This window comes from Diceros bicornis, chromosome 20, assembly GCF_020826845.1.
Source record: "Diceros bicornis minor isolate mBicDic1 chromosome 20, mDicBic1.mat.cur, whole genome shotgun sequence".
NCBI lineage: Eukaryota > Metazoa > Chordata > Mammalia > Perissodactyla > Rhinocerotidae > Diceros > Diceros bicornis.
In genome coordinates this window covers 17,922,863-17,929,177 of record NC_080759.1, presented here as the reverse complement: position 1 = coordinate 17,929,177, position 6,315 = coordinate 17,922,863, and the positions used below count along the sequence as shown (strand labels likewise).

General features: G+C 41.6%; 1 long non-coding RNA gene across 3 annotated transcripts in view; it reads right to left on the bottom strand.

The window, feature by feature from the left end:
• Positions 1–311: 311 nt before the first annotated feature.
• Positions 312–6,315, bottom strand: part of LOC131419165 (uncharacterized) — a 51,940-nt gene continuing 45,936 nt past the window's right edge. For all 3 annotated transcript variants that reach the window (XR_009223161.1, XR_009223158.1, XR_009223160.1), the window contains one exon: positions 312–589. This is a non-coding gene — a long non-coding RNA (uncharacterized LOC131419165). The remainder of the gene's footprint in view (positions 590–6,315) is intronic.

The following is a 6,315-nucleotide window of genomic DNA, read 5'->3' as shown; positions in this document are numbered from 1 at the left end:
TGCTTCCCGAGGCCAGAGCCCCACTCCAGCCCCCCACTCCAGCCCTGCTCAGAGGCTCTGGGGGCTCAGCACTGCCCTCAGATCAGCCCCCACACAGCAAAGGCTCGCCCGAGACACCTGCCACGGAGAGGCGGCTGGGGAATCGATGCTCTGGGCCTGTCCTCCCACACAGATCCAACTCAGTACCCAGGCCTCGACCCCTGCTCACTGCCATGAGGACTTTGCCCTGGAGCCCTCTACCACGCCTGGACTCCTGCTCCCAGATCTTCGGATGGAAATCCTGTGCCCCCTCTAACCCCTGCCAGCCCGGCCTGGCTTGTCCCTAGAAGGACGATGTTCTGTTCTTTCCCATCCCGGGAGACCCTCTAGTTGATTCACAAAAGTGGAAATCATAGCAGAAAAGAAGGGAGAATCATCTTCTGGTGGGTCTCTGCCAAGGGTTTCTTACCTTCCTGGTGTTTCTCCGTTTCCCAGGTGGTCATAAGGATGGATTACTCTGGAGGTAGGGAAGGAACACAAGGAAGAGCCCCAGTCCACGCAGCATGGCAAGGATGGTACCAATCGCCCAGGAAGTGGAGCTGAAGCTCTCCTAGGTAGCAATAACGCTTTTCAGGAACAGGATTCTCCATGTGTGAAATGCAGTGCTGCCCTCAGGCAGCTGAGCTCTGGGAGTGACTTGGAGATTATTACCCCAGGCCCAGATCATGGATCTGTGGCCTCCTGAGGGCTGGGGAGGGGACAGAAGGGGAGCAGGCCAGAGCACGGCCCCTCCCCCACCATCCAGCCTACAACTCCATCCCGCCGCCCTCCTGGGTCTTCTAGACCTTAGTCAGTTTTCTATTCCTTCCACCTGGAAGCCAGTTGTCACCTGGTTCCTTGTATCTCTTGGAGATCTTGGTTTGAACCCATCCATTTCATAGCCTTTGAAAGTCTGAAGTTCTCCCAGGAATTTGGCCATTTCCCAGGGATTCATACTCTCACAATCCACTCTGTCCTCCTCTCCAATTGTTTTTTTACCTCACATATTACTTTTTGTGTATGTATGAGAACATTTAAGTGCTACTCTCTTAGCCAATTTCAATTAGACAATTCAGTCTTGTCAACTCTAGTCACCATGTCATACATTAGATCGTCAGATCTTCTTCCTCCAACAGCTGAATGTTTGTACCCTTTTACCAGCCTCTCCCTATTTCCCTCACCCCCAGCCCCTGGCAACCACTTTTCTACTCTCTGTTTCTATGACTTTGACCTTTTTTTTGTTGTTTTTAGATTTCACATTTAAGTGATACCATGCAGTATTTGTCTTTCTCTGTCTGGCTTATTTCATCGAGCATAATGCCCTCCAGCTTCATCCATGTTGTGCAAATCTCAGCTCCATTTTTCCACATAATTAGTTTTTTACTTTCGTAAATCCTGAAGTAGAGCTTCATTTTATATAGCAGCCGCTGACGAGTGATGTAGGTCTGCGCCCAGGAATCGAATCCAGGCTGCTGCAGTGGAGCGCACTGAACTTAACCACTAGGCCACAGGGCCAGCCCCATTTCCTATCTTTTTTTAACTTTAGAAAAAGGGCCATTTTCACCCTGCTTTTCCTCAGGAAGCCGGTGTCTAGCAAGCCAGGTTGACAGCACCTGGCATGGCAGCACCACTCTCTCCCCTTTAAGGAGGGGCCGATCTAGGGGAAGAGGGCTTTTCTAGAACTTGACCAGAAAAATCCCTACCACTTAAACCTCTCCTTAAAAGACAAATATCTTCTGGCCTCACAAATACTGATCGTCTAAAAGACATCACTTGTCACTAAAAATGAGGCCAAGAAAGGTAAACTAAAGAGATTTCCTCCTGGCTCTACCATAAGAGATGTTGTTTTCGACTAAATGATAATGAGAAGTCAGCAAGTGGCTCATCTACAAAATGCTGAAATCTTTTTCCAGGGAAGCCTAAGTTTCCATTTTAGAGAAATATAACTATTTGCATTTCTTTATCTATAATCTCTAAGCAAACTTCCTTGGGAGCCAAATTTCTTATTTAGTTTGTACCAGGGAGAAAGGTTTTTTTCATGGTAATTAGAGAGAAAAGAGGAGGGGGGGCAGGCAGGTCAACTGGAAACAGGATTTGCCCCAGGAGGAAAAGCCATTTATTTTGAGAAGCAGGGATCCGCAGGATATTCTCGGATATAAAATGTAAAACAGAGAACTTCGGCTGATCTGTCCTGGTGTTGTCTAGAAAATAATTAGCTTAATCTCTGATGCACGCTATGCTTTTCCTGATCCTTTGAGACACAGAGCAGGAAATGCAATGCAAAATTAGCCTTGCATTGCCCCAGATGGGGGGAAATGTGAGAAGAGAGAACAAATCACACCATTTGCTTCATTCTGCGTCTGGAAAATGCTCACATGACTCTTTAACACAAAATTGCCTGTAGTCCAAATATCTGATCTTTAACGCCACAGATTCATAGACGAGGCCTTCAGATCCAGCCTTCCTAGGAGCACAATCAGATGCCACATACCGGCTAACCAGCACTTGTGTCTATTCAGCCACTAACTTCCGCCATCACGTAACCCTGCGTTCCTCGGGAGTTGCGGTATGTGACTGCCAATAGCACAAAGGACTGGCCCTTGCCCCTTCCCCTTGGTGTCCAGCCTCCAGCTGAGTTGTAGTTTCTGTGTATTTGTTTGGGATCTGCCTGTGGCTGTGAAGACTTTTTATAAGGCAGCTTGAATAAATGCTATCTGTTTGTCCCTAGTGATGCCTCAGGAGTGGGGAGGCAGGGGCAGCCAACTGCTATTCAATTAACTACTTAGGCCAGGTATTAATTTCCAGGTCAAGCTGGGACCATTGAAACACTGACACTATTAAGCAAACAGTTAAATCTAAAACTCCCCATCTGAGTCACTGAAAAAACCTGATGCAACTAAGTGAATAACTTTAAGTGCCTGAAAAATAGAAAACTATTTTTATTATTATAACCTTTGAAAAAGAATACAAACTTTTTTTAATGTAAAAGGCTGTTTAGTAATGCAGACTATTTATGGATTGTGCCCACACTCGATGTGTATGTATTTCCTTGTGTAAAACAATACAGCCAGGAAACTAAGTTGATCTGAATGCTGTCTAAGACGCAGGGTAAAGATCTGGCAAATAAACTGGTGATAAGTACTGTGTCTGTCCACTCTGCCCCCTCACCATTGAAATCACCTGGAACTGGAGATGAACAAGTATCAGCTATTTTAGGCTCTGAATATGAAGGATTCCAGAGAGAAAATATTTTACATTTTTGCTTGGGCACTTTTCAGATATGCAGTTGTGCAATTTCAGCTCAGCATTTAGAATATTTTTTAATTCATGATCGATTAAACACCTGCTATGTGCCAGGTCTGGAATAGACTTTGGAATTGGAAAGTCACAGTGGAAAACCCTACGTCTCCTTGGGGATCTTATAATTTAGTGGGAGGTTTAGAGATGAATACTGATCATTTCATTATAAGATTTGCAAGTTAACTGAGAGGTAAGAGCTGGTACTGCAGGAGCCCTTAGAGAGCTTGAGGAGGACAGTTGGGAAGGCCTCTGGTATGAGATAACTATAAAGTGAGAATTCACCAGGTAATATGTGGAAAAAAGGGAAGATAATTTTGGCTGAAGGAGGAGCATGGCAGAGGTGCTGAGGAGAACCTGGACCAGGTAAGGAGTTGCAAATACTATAGTTTAGTTAGACTAAGCAAGAGAATAATATGAGCTGCAGGCAGGAAAATAGGCAGGGACTAGATCCTGCTAAGGAGTTTAGATTTTATCTTGAGGGCAATGGCAGCCATTGAAGGATTCTAATTGGCAGTGACATGATCAGATTGGCAGTTTAGAAAATTCATTCTGACAGCCTTATGGAGGATAAATTGGAGGGAAATAATCTTGGAGGCAGAACAAGATAATTAGGAGGCAGTTACAGCTGGAAGAAGAAACATGAAAAGGAACCGAATAAATTTGGGTCAGCAAAGCAACATCAGCACATACACGATTGTGTGTGCAATCATAGAGCATGAACAACATGTGTGCACAGTGCAACAAGAGCTTGCACAAGTTATGTCCGTACACTTTTTGGGGAGATGTGTCTATACTAATAGATATAATTTATTCATTTCCATGTATCTTTTAAACACACTCCTAAACACAGGTGTTATTGTATAGTTCTATGCAGGGCTTTATAATAAATTGCTAGTTCATAAATTTCCATAAAATTGGGTTTGGGGAAAAGAGAATAATGAGGGTCTTCCTTTACTTACTTGTCTACTCAAAACCTAGTTTATGAGCTGAGTGGGTAAACAGACATGAGGAAACCCTGAAATAATGCTTGCTGTCCCATTCAGACTTTATTTTTACCACCTTTGCTTGAAACCATGCCAACTAAGTAAACACCACAAAAATGGCAGGAGCTACATAGAGAGGTCGTGAGTCATATTGGGATTAAGTGCATTTGTCAATGATTTACAAAATATTGATGCAACTCTAAAAGTATTTCAGGTATGTCAGAACTTTTGGGGATTCCCTCATTTATTAACGATTTGGTAAGGCTAATAAAATCAGTAGTGGGAAACAAGAAGATATAAATGCAAATACTGACTAAAATATTTGGATCAGTGGATTCCAGAATAAGAAATACACTTCTGCATAAAACCTGATCTACTCTGTCCCACAATTTGCGAAGACTGAATAAACAAAATACTTTGAGCACCTTCTATGTGTCAAGCACTGTGCAATGTATATATGTGTGTATATATTTGTATTTACCTCAAGGTGAAGCAGCCTCTAAAAGTTAGGGTCAGGGTTCGTCCCCAGATGTTCTGGCATCAAGTGTTATGCCCTTTCCTCTATCCTGTTCTTTCTAGCATGCCTGCTGTCTCTGGGAAAGGCATCCATTTCCTCCTTTCAGGAAAGAGGAATATTTCCATGCTGTGTGTAGCCTTTCAGTCATTTAGCCAATATTGTGGCTCAGTACTCAAGGAAATTTTCATCCTAACTGGTCTGAATATGTCAAGAAGTTTTGGTTGTCAGTCACAGATGTATGGGAGAAAGCAAAGTTATAATTCCCTCAATTATGTGGAAGTAACAACTAACAACATAAATTTTGAGCTGAGCTATTAATATGTGCTAAATTTTCTGCTAAGCATGTTACATATTTAGTTTAATCTTTACCCCAATATCTATGAGACAAGTCTACCCCAATTTCCCCGTTAAGGAAATTGAATTGAAGATGTTGAGCAGTTCATTCAAGGTCATTTGATTACGGAGTTGCTAGGCCAGGATTCAAACTCAGGTTTGCCTGCCTACAGAACCCAAGATTTTCAGCATCACACTAGAGTGTCTGCACTTAAAAATGTACTAGAGCAGTGCCATTCAATATAGCCAGTCTGTAAATGGTTACTGGTCCCTAAGGAGGTAAAAGAACTTGTCCCAGAATGTAAATTCACACACAGCTTTCTTTGTTGGAAAAGTTATGCTATTTAAAAAAAAAGTGTCAGCTTACTGGTATAGTTGGCTTACATTCTGGTCAAGTTCTGATTATGTTTGCAGCCCAGGAACAAAGAGTGACAGACAAGAGCACTGGTTCATGGATCACATTTGACTAGCAAGTCCCCAGATCCTTGTGGGGCTGCCAAATTCATCTGATGAAAATATTTCAAGGATATCCATCAGTAAGTAAACATTCCAGGAGCCCATAAATGCATCATAGATAACAAATATTTCACTAAGGAATAAAGAAGTTTTCATAGACATGTTTGAAATTTTTGAGTGAGACATAAATCTTCTTTTTAAAGTTTTTCAACGTGTTGTATTCCAAAATGAAGTTAACTTTTTATTTTGAGTTCTAAAGTAGATTGCATTCTACAATTATACTCTGATTTTGAATACTATACTTATAGAAGTTATGATGACTACATTATTCAATGATTTGGGCACATGATATATTTAGTTCATATTAACAATGTTTTTCATATAACCTTTAAAAGTCTGAATAAGGTGCCTCCTAGAAATTCTATAGAATTATTTACATATGTATTGAATTAAAATAATAGAAAAGAGAGAATTAAATGAACAATTACTCAATTCTTTATAACTAACATTTTTAATAAGGCTTTCATACGATGTTATGAAGCTATTTTGAAAAGCATAATTCCCAAGTGTAATACAGTTCTGAGGTCAACGGTGTTTTTGTCAAAGTCTTTGCTTGATACAAGGACATTTACCAATATGGGGGAAACATCATTTTCAACATCCCTGGATGTTTTCTTTTTCTCTTTCCTTCTTTAATCTCTCTCTCTC